We start from the raw sequence: 13993 nt of genomic DNA, 5'->3' as shown, positions 1-13993 counted from the left end.
TGGAACCAAAGAAGTGGCGTTACCCGATATTCTACCTAATTTATTTAAAAGGTTTATTTTATTAAAATTGTTACATTGTTCAATGTATCTCATTGTAATTTTTTTCTGTGTTCTTAATGAGCTAGGATTTTAAAAAATCTTCGGGAGATACATGAAATATTTTGTAACAAAGAATACATATCACAAACTTCACGACAAAACAGAAGTAAAAAATACAAAATTAATATATCTTTGCTTCAATCATACAGAAATTGCAATCTTCTGGAATGCAATTGGGGTTGTCTTTTACAACTTAGTTCGCGATTTGACTGTTAAGGCCATCGACTCTCGTCATTGAAAAGACTAGCAGTTAATATCTAAAGCCAAACACAGGAAGCCCGAATCATCCATTTCCATAATTCAGATAAAAACTTATTTATTACTTCAGCAAAATTCTCAGCATTTTTAGTGTGAATGACTTTAAATTCCTCTTGCTCCAATATTTCGGGTAGGGCTTCAGCCCAAAAGCCCTCCTTTAAATCCGCTATTGCGTCTCGGGAGTATTGCTGCTGTGAGAACCCTTCGTTTCCCATCGTGTATAGTACCGATGGATTACTGAAATGTCATGACCCGCGTTAGTGGCAGTTCAACTCAATAAACACCGGTCCTCTCACATTCTCAATATACGGTTACACCTACACTCGAAGACAGCTGTACAATAGGCGTTCGCTGGCGTCTTCCTGGAATTGGAGACATACGTGTACAATGTGATCATGCTTATCTATGATCTCGTTGTCCGAATATTGCTACCACATGCACTCTATACATGGTGTTTCAAAACAGCACTGACAATGTTTGGTAGGTGTTTCCTGACATCAAGATAAGATAAAAACTACTAAGTTTACAAATGAAAATTGCTATTACGCTGCCTGCACAGAAAAGAATTCTGTTGCTGCAAAATAGCACACGCCAATATAGCTCAGGAGTAGTGATTTCAGGGAGTGGCTCATGGAAAATTTGATCCCAGAGATACGAAATTTCCAAGGCTTATCTCCGATCATGCTCAACGCGAATTTTCATCAATTTTGCAGCACTGTCTTTACCCATCGTATATTTTGAGTCTCTTAGGAGGAAATTTCATAAAATCACACTGGTCAAGAAGTCTGTAACAAAAAAGAATCAAATTGGAGTGTTCTACTTCATCTTCCCAAGTAACCAAAATGGTCGGCAAAACGTTGATTTATGGTTGAGTTCACTTTTTTTTGCGTAAAATAACTTTGGGACATAAAACATTCTCTGATAGTAAAAATCGTTAATTTTAACGAACGGATTTTAGTTTTAATTAAACTATAATCTATGGTTGCTTATTTCGTTGAATTCAATCAACCAATATTCACCGTATGACCAGCGATTATTTTTAGTAGTTAAAAATTGTCAACTTGGTTCCTTTTCAGCTGAAAATTGGTTGGTTGAAAACAACTGTGGCGAATCAGCCATCATCAGTGTCGGAGAACCGCTGAAAAACAACGATCACAACTAAAAGCCAACCGTTCACCAACACTCACTTCGGTTTATAGTCCAGATATAACGCTATCCGATTACCGTTTGTCTCGAAGCTTATAGTTGTTTGTAGATTCGTACCACTTCCGAGCATGCGAGTTCTTTAACACGGTATTGAACAGTATTTGACATCCAAGCCTTCGCGCAATTTCAACGTGCTATCGAAGTATGATGATTTTCATATGGGAAAATGTAATAGTGACTATATTGCTAGTGTTCTACGTGTGGCGTGATCTAAAAGTGTGCTTATGCACTCTCGAAAGTAACCAAAAACTTATTTCGCGTAAAATTGCATGACGTCGCCAGTTGGTGTGGTTGGGATAAGCCAAAGTCGTGCAGCCAATTTGTACACATTAGTCGCTCGACTACCATTATTTGCCGTGTAATGGAAGTGAGGTGATTTTGAGTTTGTCACGTTCAGCAGCGAGGCTATATGTAACGTGGACCTACTGATTAACGTGGAATCCAAACCACATGAGCTCCCGACGTTAATCGAACCGGGTCTCCCACGCCAATGTAACAGAAGTCGAATGCACCAATTGTATGCAATTAACTTTTAATGTGACTGCCGGCTGATGTGTTTATTCTTCTCATCGAAAGCATAGATTTATGGAAAATATTGAGTTACTCTTTAGGATACGCATTTCAATGAAAGTGTAAGAAAAATCCACAAGATACCCTATTTTGACAAATTTGAAACACTCTACCCCTTAGAAAAATACTTTAATCATATTGATAACAATCCAGTTTGAGGTTGAGTTGATTTTGAGTTTAACGTCCCGTTCAGCAGCGAGGCTATATGAGACGTGGACCTACTGATTAACGTGGAATCCGAACCACGAGCTCCCGCCGGGAATCGAACCCGGGTCTCCCACGTCAAAGGCGCGTACGCTAACCGCTTAGCCACGGAGAAGCTCAGGTATAAGTGTTTTCTAAAAGCAATTTCAAATGAAACAGTCATGCTCTCAACCCCAAAAACTATGGATTCGACACTAATCTCACATTATCATTCTTCACTTATACTATTGATGTGTGTGAACTTGAACAGTATCGTGAGTATCATAATTCATCTCAGAGATCCAGAAAACTATCGATTCGACACTAATCTTAGTAATTTTCCCTTCTTACCTCCTTACCGATGGGAGTAAACTTGAACTTAAGGGGCATGCGAGTATCACTATTCGTCTCAGCGACCCCGAAAATTGTGGATTCGAAACGAATATATACAGTTTTGGATTATTTTTATGCCACCTCTTCCCATCCTCCCTCCTAGGGTCCTAGCCCCTCAATATTCATTTGCAGATTGTAAATTTATGTCTAAGTTTGGTTTAAATTGCTACAGGCGTTCGTGAGTTATGCTGCAATATACGATACATACATACATACACACACTCATACTATCTATCTATTCGGCGTTATTCTACGTAGTTTTTTGACAGGCGAAGCGGGAAGCGTTGCAATATACCTAGGTATATATCATGCCTGTATATATATATATATATATATATATATATATATATATATATATATATATATATATATATATATAGGGGCGGATCCAGGATAGGATCAAGGGAGGGGCCAAACCATATTTTGCCGTTTTATCCAGTGTAAAGCAGGATTAAAGCCCATTTTATCCAGTGTATACCTCAGCGTCAAGGGAGGGCTATAGCCTCTAGCCCCCTTCGATCCGCCACTATATATATATATATATATATATATATATATATATATATACAGGCATGATATATACCTACAGAGACTCACTTTAATATTCGGCCACCACATTGTACTGACATTTTATCTTATATTATGAACTACAGTAAAGTTGAGTGATAATATTGTTTATTCTATGTGAAACCTCTATATTTCCTGCAACTTTTTACAAAAAATAAACTATAAAATTTTAACTCTTACGTACAAAAATCAGAACATTTCTTCTCAAACACAAAAATTATAATCACTTTAATATTCGGCCACCACATAATGAGGAACTTTCTTGTCGCCTTCTTCGATGCAAGAAAAAGGTTTTAATACCTAATTGGATACTCTTTATTATGTACCACCTCCTTCAAGTGATTTTGCATATTTCCAGTTATTTTTGCGGTATATTCAGCAGCAATATTGGCTCATTCTTCTGTTAACCTTCTCTCAAGTTCCTCCTTTGATGTTACTGCCACTTTCCGAACTCTAGGATCGAGTTCATCCCACAAATTTTCAATGGGATTGAGGTCCGGACTTTGTGGTGGAGTTTCGATAGCTTTGGGGCAGTTGTACAGAAGCCAGTCACGCACAACATGCGCCTTATGTTTTGGGTCGTTATCGTGATAAAATTTGAAAGTCTCGCTGATTCCAAATTTGTCCGCACTCTTGTGTAAAGACTCTTCTTGAATGCTCAGGCACTGTTCTTTTGTCATTTTAGCATTTATAAACCTGAGTTCATCCATACCGACAGCAGATATGCACCTACAAACCATTATGTTACCATTACCATATTTGACTGTTGCTTGTAAATTCAGTTTCCTTAGTTCTTCATTCGCCTTTCGCCACACCATAACCCTGCTATCTGTCTTTAAAATGTTGAATTTGCTTTCCCCAGCAAAAATAACGTCTTTCCATCATTCTGGTTTCTTTTGCACATAGAATTTAGGAAACTGAAGTTGTTTCTATCTGCACACTTTGTTGACACATGGTTTCGTTGTAGCTACCTTTCCGTGGTATCCTTCGTTTCTCAGTACTTTCCGAACAGTCTCTGGGTGTACATCCTTTCCACACACTAGCAACAATTCCGCTGCAATCTTCAGTGCACTTAATTTTGGGTTTTTCTTCACTTTTTTCACAATCACACGTTTGTCTTGTTCATTTAGCTTGCTAGGCCGACCCTTCTGCTTCACGGATTCTATCGTGTCTTCGTTCTTATAACGTCGCAAGATATCACCGACTGTACTTCGTGGTATATTCAGGAGACGGGCAATATACCTATTGGAATCCCCCTTTTATGACGAAAAATGACCAGCTGGCTATGCTCAAAGATTGTGTTACAACTTTTTCGCCCCATTGGAAGTGTTATACTGCAAAGCAAATAACCATTCACACTTTCTAACACGAAGAGGTGAGAGTTGTGCATACGACGTTCCTTCCCCCACTCATACTGTTCTGTAAACTGGAGATACAGCAGTAAGATCATCAGGTCACTTTAGTGGCCGAATACTAAAGTGGCATAATATGAAGGCAGTTCGTAGAAACATAGCAGTTAGTTAGGCATAGTATGCATTTACAACTTTTACGTATTAGGAAATAGTACACGAGACATGATAATTGTTCCTTGTCATCGCTTAGAAATCCCTATATATTTACATTAATGAGTCCTTTGACATAAAGGACAACAATGTGGGGTGGCCGGAGTCTCTATAGATATATTGCAACGCTTCCCGCTTCGCCTGTCAAAAAACTACGTAGAATAACGCCGAATAACACCTTCGGAGCTGCATCTGTTAATTCCTGAGCTAGCAGACATGCCCATCTTGACTAAACTTGGGCTTAAACTCATCGGGTCTGTCCCCGGTCATGTTAGCGATCCTGAAATGTACACAAGCCAACAAATTTAAACCTTTTGTGTCACATACACGAAAATAGGTTACTTGAACTAAATCTACCCTCCTGAAGAGGAAAATGACAATAAAAAGTTTGTAACACGTAAGGTTTTTGTGTGACAGAAGTGAGTTGGAATTCGGCGGAAAATTATAAATTAATTTTGTTACTAATATTATTTACCTACAGAATCTTATTTGGAAATGCATTCATATTGCATATAAGACAATATAGAATGTAATAAGATAGAGACGCATATGCAGAATGTTCAAGTTTGAATATAAATCAATAAATATATTTACTTTCGACAGTTAGTTAAACTGGTTTAACGTACTAAATAGAAATTCAAATAATACTCTAAATTATAATTTTTATCAATATTTCTTTTTGAGTTAGTCTATTAAGCCACGTTATTTTAAGTCATATTTTTACAATAAAAGGTCTCAGAATTAATGTTCTCATGTGTCTGTGTTAATACTAAACTAAAATGTGCAGCTAATATACAACGCATTGTAAACTTAATAAATGTTTTTAAAATTTATTGTTTTCTCTATACTGTAATGCGTTTCATTTTCTCTACCAGAAGTAGTCATCGATCATGTGATCCTATTTACCTTGATAGCTATTATCTTTTTCTGTATATTATGATGAATTTACCATCATTTCTGTATACGAAAGATCCTAACTTTTCAGTCAAAGTCTAGTTGCGAATGTACGAATTGAATTTTCAGTCGAACTGTCCATGGCTCTAAATTTTTCGTTCGATCCTTTTTATATGTAGAAATAGTAAGCAGTACTTTATGTGAATTTACTAATTGAAAGTATGTAACATTATTATGTTGTGATGTGTAAGTATTCTCAAAGGCTAGTCTTTCACAGTTAAGTGTGACTCATTCGCCCTACTGCCCTAGAAGCAAAGCAAACAACAAATTATTCCTGTAATCCTAACAATATAGAAATAAACTTCGAATCTCCACCAATTTTCCAGCAGTTATTGTAATACACAGACATTATGTTTGCATTATATCTGCGGAATATGGCACTGATATTAGTAGTTTATCTTTCCATTGTATAAAATAGTGCTTTGAAGTTTAGAATAATCGTTAAACACCTCTAGTTTTCTTATGTGTATTGTTAACCTAATGCCTAGACCAAATTATCTATATTTAAACTAGAGAGGGATTTTTGATAACATAGTACGCCGAAAATTATTAATGTATGTTTCTTTTTAAAAAAGTTAAATTCTAGTGCTAGAACCCAGTAAATTCCATTCCTACAGTCCCCAGCTTGCTGATACGAATGAGATTAAGATCTCTCACTAAATTGTCCAGTCCAGATGTTATAAGTGAGAATAAAACTTCCTATATTAATTTCGTCAAAATGAGTTTGGTGACGTCGCATATATATACATAAAATGAAGACATAACAAATATATTTGGTGCGTTTGTCTACGCGTAAGCAGTGCTGCTATTCAGCCGGTTCGCTAGAACCGGTTGTTAAAATATTTTGTGTTTGCAGAACCCTTTATTATACCCAGACATAAATACGCTCGCGCGCGCACGCACGCACGCATGATATATCAAGAATGGAACTGTGGTCATATGAGTAAAATGGTGAGGGTATTTATATCTGAAAAACCATTATTTAATTTGAAACATCATTATCACTAATCGTCAATCCATTGCTGGATAATGGTCTCTCCAATAATTTTTGACAACAATCTATCTTGGATAACACGGTTCCAAGATATTTGCAGTGCTACATAATTTCGTCTCGTCACCTTGTATTAGGATACTCTGTAGGTTGCTACTAGTCATTTGTGGTATAAAAAAATCTTTTGTCTACCTTGTATGGTTAGTTTCCTAAGGGAATTATATCTATCCATCTATTTCTCTCCTATATATAGCGAGCGAGAGAAAACCGGTTGTAAAAAATAGAATAGCACCACAGCGTGTAAGTCTTCAAATTAGTTAACGTTTCATCTTTGTTATATTCATATAACGAACATCAAGTAGTGTTTCCATTTGGGATATTTCAAAACGAGTTTTCCATTTTTCTTTAATATTCTAATTCATTCGAGGTTTACGGAACTTTCCGTATTTTGATGGTAAAACAGTATTTATGTAAGGCAATCTAAAATCCATGAATACCTTTCTATTGTCAGAATAATGAAGAAAGACATTCTTGATGGAAAATTTCACAAATTTATCTCTATTTCGGATAAACTAACCTCCTTTATGCCTAGATGAAGTAGAAGTTAGTTTACAACTTTTGGGTCAATTGAAATGAATAAAACACGGCACTGTATGATTCGTTAAATGACGATAATTCTGGTAACAGAGACAATTAAATGGAAATACCTCCTTTATATAAAATATCCCAGCATCAAATGGATTTTAATGATGTACTATAAAATATAGGTTGTTGGAATCTTTTTCTCTGTGTGTTAGTCTGTAGGATGTAAAACTGATACTTTCGCCTATTTTCAGACATGTCGCAAAAACCCTGTCTAGGCTACGGTTTCGATATTAATCCCGGTCATTTTAGATATCTTATTTTTCACCATTTCTTTTGCCTATATTGATGGGAACTGAACTTGGACTAAATAGAATCAGAAGTGTTACTATTCATTTCACGGCCCCGGAAACTATGGATTTGATACTAATACGGATGGTTTAGATTACTTTTACATGTCATTCATTCCATCCCCTTTAGGGAGAATAGGGGTCTTACCCCCAAAGTACTTTTTTCCAGAAGAGATAAGGTACATTTAGTTGGAATTGCTAAAGAAGTTTCAGAGCTATGCTAAAACATACGAGGGTTGGTCAATAATTTTTGTCCTCGTATAGAAATATTGTAGCTGTTTACATTAAAGTTATGAATGAAATGACCCAATATATCATGAGACTAATTACGAACCGTTGTGACTTTAGGTTAAAACTGCTTAAGATATGGAGTCTGAATGTAGTGGAAATGTCGAACTGTCAGAAGTGGAATATGGAGTAGTCAAAGTTCCTACAAGAGGATGAAAGCGAAGATCTATGAAGAAATGGAAAATTTTTATGATGACGGCCAGAATTGTCATGTGACTGCAGCATGTCAAGGAGGAATTGAAGCAGCACCTCAAACAACCTGTGTCGACAATCATAGTCCTCCGCGACTTCCGACATGGACATAATACAAGGTTGGGTGACAGGGGCAAAACCGTTGATACGGAACAATAAAGCTTTAGCACGATGTCAATGGTGTAACGAAGGCACAATATGGACAGCTGGTGACTGGAACCGTGTGATATAGACAGATGAGGCATCATTCAAATTACGGGCTGTGTTTATGTATAACGGACGCCCAAAGGAAGGTATGATCCGCGGTTTTCAGTGGGCCCTCTACTGACATTACCGGTCGCGTCACTGCCCATGGTTACATCATCATTTTAGGGGATCATATAGATTCTATGGCCCAGAAGTTTCCGTCAATGGTGCATTATTCCAGGAGATAATGTGCCCAGTCACAAAGTTGGAGTTGTTGTGGTATGGAATGAAGAACGTCGGGGTGAACACCTCCTCTGGCCCGAACCTAAACATAATTTAAAATCTGTGGTCATTCTCCTCTCATAAATGAAAGAGAATACCGGTTTTAAAAAAAACTGAAAAAAGTAGATGGGACATAATCTAATAACAGAATTTACCGGTACATCAGGAATTCGAGGAATTGTTTAGAATAGGCCTTCGATTCAGTCCTAACCCCAACAAACCTTCGATGAAATTTATTTTATCCGGAGAGACGGTTGTTGAAATGTTAGACCACAATGAAAAATTAAATGCAATCTTTCACTTTAACGCCCCATGAATATGCCCTTTAGGCCAAGGGAAATGGATGATAAAGCAAGTGAATCATAATGGGAGAATCAGTGCAATGATATTGTGGGAGGAAATTCGAGTATCCCGAGAAAACCCACGGACACGATGCCCATTACAAACTTACTTGGTGAGGGATCAAACCAGGAACCCCACGCACCAGAAGTAAGTGCTCCAGCACTGAGCCACCATGCCTCCTTAGACCAAAATGAGAGGGAAAAGTTTGGATATGATTGTATTACCGCAATACATACTTGTTTAAGTACTCTCTACGTAACGACAGAAGACAAAAAATAAATATAAACTTTTACTCTAGGCTTATGACTGACTTTAGGAAATGGTTTACACAACGTAACAATTGGTAATAAAGGCAGACAAAGTAACATACATAATTATACCATGACAAATGTACAAGAGGAAGGTTTTAGAGAAAGTGCAAGGTAGTTTGTATATCAGATAAGAGTCTACCCCTTTACAAGAAGTAGTGGTTAATAATAATATAATCATTGTTAGGTCAGATATTTTAGATGATGTAACAAGTAAAGCTCTAAAAATTTCTAACCCTGGATTACCCATAATTTATAGCCTACCAGAAATTCACAAAGCCGATGTTCTTCTCAGACCTGTTATTTCAGGACAACTTCATACCGTGTACAAAGTAGCTCAATGGTTAGTTTAATATTTCAAAGATTTGATTATTCGCTGTTACACACTAAGTGAAGAATAATACTATGAAGTGAAACAACAAAACTGTAATCTAGTTAATGCCAATCATATCGATATGACATCAATTGATGCTAGTCCAAATGCACCCATTGGCTTTGGGAGGAGTTTGAAGAAAAGTTATATAGTATTTAGGCAGTGACTTGCTCCTATATGACTTAGGTTGGGCATTACAATGATTGTGGATTTTCAATAGAATATACTTTCCTTACTTCCTGAATAAAGAAAAACACAGCTTTCTTACAAGGCTGGCTAGAATATTTATTATAAAAAATTAAACTAGAAATGTAACGGTTTCGGAAGTATAGCACTTCCTTCCTCAGACTACACTCTACAACTGAAATCAGAAATAAAATTATATACAATAAAGAAAGGAGATCATTGTTCTTTCCACTAATAAGGAATCACTACTAATTAAAAGTTCACTTTTCTTTTTATACCACTACCTCTCCCTCCGGAGAGGAGCGTAAGTGCCTTTCTCCTGTAAAATTTGATGAGTCCCAACATAACAAATAACTATGAACTAATAATAGCCGGAAACAGCTTTCTAACAATAAAATTCGTGAAAACAAGACCTTGGAAACACCTGCTTGAAATAAAGAGCTAAACAAAATAAAAATTATAAAGCTTGTGACCTTTTGAAAACATTAACATCATGCAGAAAACCATAAGTAAATAATGAAACCTTAAAAATAAGTAAATAACTAACTAACTAAATAAAAATATATAAAAGAATACATAAATCAAATTAAATATTATAGTTGTATATATATATATATCATTTTTTAAGGAAATAAGGAAAAGCTGCCCCTGTCGATATGAATTATATATATATATATATATATATATATATGTGTGTGTGTGTGTGTAATTCATATCGGCATGGGCAACTCTTCCTAATTTATTTCATTCATTTGTTTGCCATCAAAAATGATACATTGTATATACCTTATCCGCCCCCAGGTGCGAAAAACAGTATTTTAGCTAGTTATTAAGAAGTTCGAACAACCAAATTGGAAGGAGTCCACGTTTCAATAAACCTGAAACTGGAATTAATCACAGTGGATTTTTGTAGGAAGTATACTTTTTTATTGTGATGACCTATTCGACATCTTTTGAGTGTGTATATACGAAGAACATTTCAGTTGGTATTTTGAGCAATTTTAGAACATAGTAGAACGTGAACACTTTCTGTGAGAGAAATTCATAGAATTTTATATGATGATGAAACTGAACTGGATGATTCCGATGCAGATCCTGATTTTTAATTATTTACTGACCATGATAGTAACACTGAGCTTGGTGAAGAAGAAGATAAGAGTGAAGATATAACCGCTACCAGGTTATAGAAGAATTTTTGTGGACACTGTATATTTCGTAAAGACAGTGATTATTATTTTCGATTTATACTTTATTCTGCAACGCATATAAGTTCTTTCTTTGGTGGGAATTGCTTCTTTCCCACACAATTGGACAAAGAAGTCTTTCATCGTTTTTTCATATATATTTAAAACATTGATTTTGCTGAGAACATTTCAGCTAGTGACGAACCATTTCAGTGTTTCTCCCTGACTCATTATATACACAGTATATATTCTATAGTTATTGGGAACTGAATTAAGTGCTTCCTTAAATTGCTTATTTAAACATTATAATAGATTAGAGAAATACGGGCTGACCAGATGTTCAGCAACCAAAGTGGCACCAACTGCGTTGTTTCGTACTCGTTATCTGTACTTTCTCACGCCAAAGTTATCGCCGTGTCTGGTGCATTATGGGCAGTTGACTAAAATTAACACAAATCGTTTTCTATATTCTGTTTGTATGTGCATACAGGTGAGTTAACTGAGTGATTTTTGAAATGAACTGCCAACCTTTTTCAGTTGACCATTGCAACTCGTACCTTGAGCTTCGGTGCTCAGGGAGTTTGACTCCAGGTCTGGAAGCCGTAACCACGCATCTCGCGTCGAGCTTCAAATGTAACTTTTTGTTAAGGGGCACACGCTAATTAGCCGGTGATGGACGTTTTCTTACGGCTAGCCCCAATCAGTGAAGTCCCAGGTCCGTAGACCTTGTGCGTTTAGAAAGTTATAATGCGTCCTCCAACATCAGCATTCCACTGTGGAGACCTTTTTTAATTTGCTGAAGACGCATCTTTACGCTTCAGGATTACTCAGCGCAGCAACTGGATTCATCGTGGGACGATCCAGACAACTTTCCCCCAGTGCTAGTATTACCAAGTGTGTCAATGGTGTGAAAGAAGCATTTACTGTGAAATCCGAATTATAATCTTATATATTTAAAGGGCTATCGCGCACTGAAAGGGCAAAGTGTGATTTCAGTGACGAAAATTATTTTACGTATTCAGTGTCCAGTGTTGTGTTCATTCCTCTTTGCTATTTTTATATATATATATGATAGTGTTCTAATAAATAAGTATAGTGTCATTTAATCCAGTGTGTTTTCGTTGCTTGTATGGGTGATGTTTGTGTGCGTTATGGTCTGGATGACCGTCTGATCGTCTGTGAGGTTTTCGAGACGAGACACCCGAACCTCTCGGCGCCTAATGCTCATCTCATTATTGAGACCGACGAGCGATTTGAGAACAGTTTGTAACTCTTCTTGGAGAGGTCCTTCATCGTCCTGTCCAGGTAAGTTCCAGTCTCAGGAGAATACTTATCGATAGGACCACGAACCACGAACAGCGACCAGATTACTAGGAGTGGTTACAAAGAATTGTTATCTGCTCCCGCTGCTGAGAAAACTCCACCCACTCCGCCATTAGATAATTATCTTGCCAATAATGATTAAAAAAAAAAAAAAAAAACACTTTACCCCCTGGTATTCAGTACATTTTAACATAGGTGGTGCATTAGGTTATGTTAAATAAACTTGTGTCTTTTACAATATTACTTATCTATAACAACATTTAAGCAAGTATTTATTTTTTATAATTTTCTAGAAAAGTTCATATAATTTACTAACAAAGATACGTAAACAAAAACATTTTTAAAAAATAAGCAAAACACCAGTTTTGATCTGAAATGTTTTTTTCTGTTTTAAAAATACTTGTAATTACATAAAAGTATGTTTTTATTTTTAAAAATTTCGGTTACAAATTAATTATGCAGTTTTATTTTCTTGGGTCTCAGACTCAGCCCGACTATTTATGAAACTTTTTTCCAACCGACCACTGTAGGGTTAACTCGCAGAGGGAAAAAAATTCTATCAGTGTAGAAAATGTTGCAATCAGAGGCCATGCTGCAAGGCTGTATGGACTTAACTGAGAAGTATATTTCCTATGCCGTGACTCAAAACATAGGATGGGATGAAGAAATCTAAAACCATTACAGTATTTTGCTTGTTTCTCACGAATCTGTACTTCAATTAAGCAATGCAACTAAATAACACAAATATTGAAGTCGTAATACAAAACACTGTAATACTGACAGCTACCAGCCAAAAATGGGTACAAGTTAAATGTTCCTTTGTCAATAACCTCAGAGAATGAGCTAATTATTATATTTTTCAACGAACTTGAAAAGTTCGTTACTGAATTCCCTATGTTTGTATGTGTGTGTGTGGGTGTGTCTGTTATTTGTGATTTTTTCAATTTTGAGCTCTCCAATCGATAGAGTATCAGAAACTATCTGAGGAAGTGATGGAATTTCTCGCGTCAATCTTACTGTTCTCGACATACTGGCCAAAAAGTTGCCGTTTCCGGAGATTTAAGGAGCTATATCTCGGGAACAATAGGTTAGAGAAAGATGATATTGGTGATGATCAATACCTAAGAGATGGTGAGTACCAAATAGTAACCGGTGGCCATTGTCCACCAGTTAACATCGGTACAAAAATGTTTACCATCCTCTTATGTTTTGATTAACAGAATTACCATCTCTTTATGTCTTCTCGTTACCGAGATATTGGCCAAAAAATAGTTCCGATTTTGGGAGATTTAAGGTGCCATATATCGGGCACCGTAAGTCATAGAGAGATCATATTGGTGTTGATCAATACCTATGAAGATGGTGAACATTTTGGTACCAAATAGTAACAGGTGGCCACTGGTCAACTGGTTACCATCCCCGAAATATTGGCAAAAAAAGTTCGAATTTCGGAAATTTAAGAAGCCATTTCTCGGGAACCGTAAGTCATAGAGAGATTATGTTTTGCGAATTTTTGCGAGAAACAGAAGAAAGCGCGGATAAAAGATTTACTTTTACATGTAGGAACAATTATAATTATCTTTTCCGCTTCATCTCTCTATTCTTTTTGTTACA

Source organism: Thermobia domestica, unplaced genomic scaffold, assembly GCF_964235325.1.
Source record: "Thermobia domestica unplaced genomic scaffold, izTheDome1.hap1.1 HAP1_SCAFFOLD_118, whole genome shotgun sequence".
In the NCBI taxonomy this organism is placed as follows: Eukaryota; Metazoa; Arthropoda; class Insecta; order Zygentoma; family Lepismatidae; genus Thermobia; species Thermobia domestica.
Note: the sequence above shows the minus strand (reverse complement) of the source record.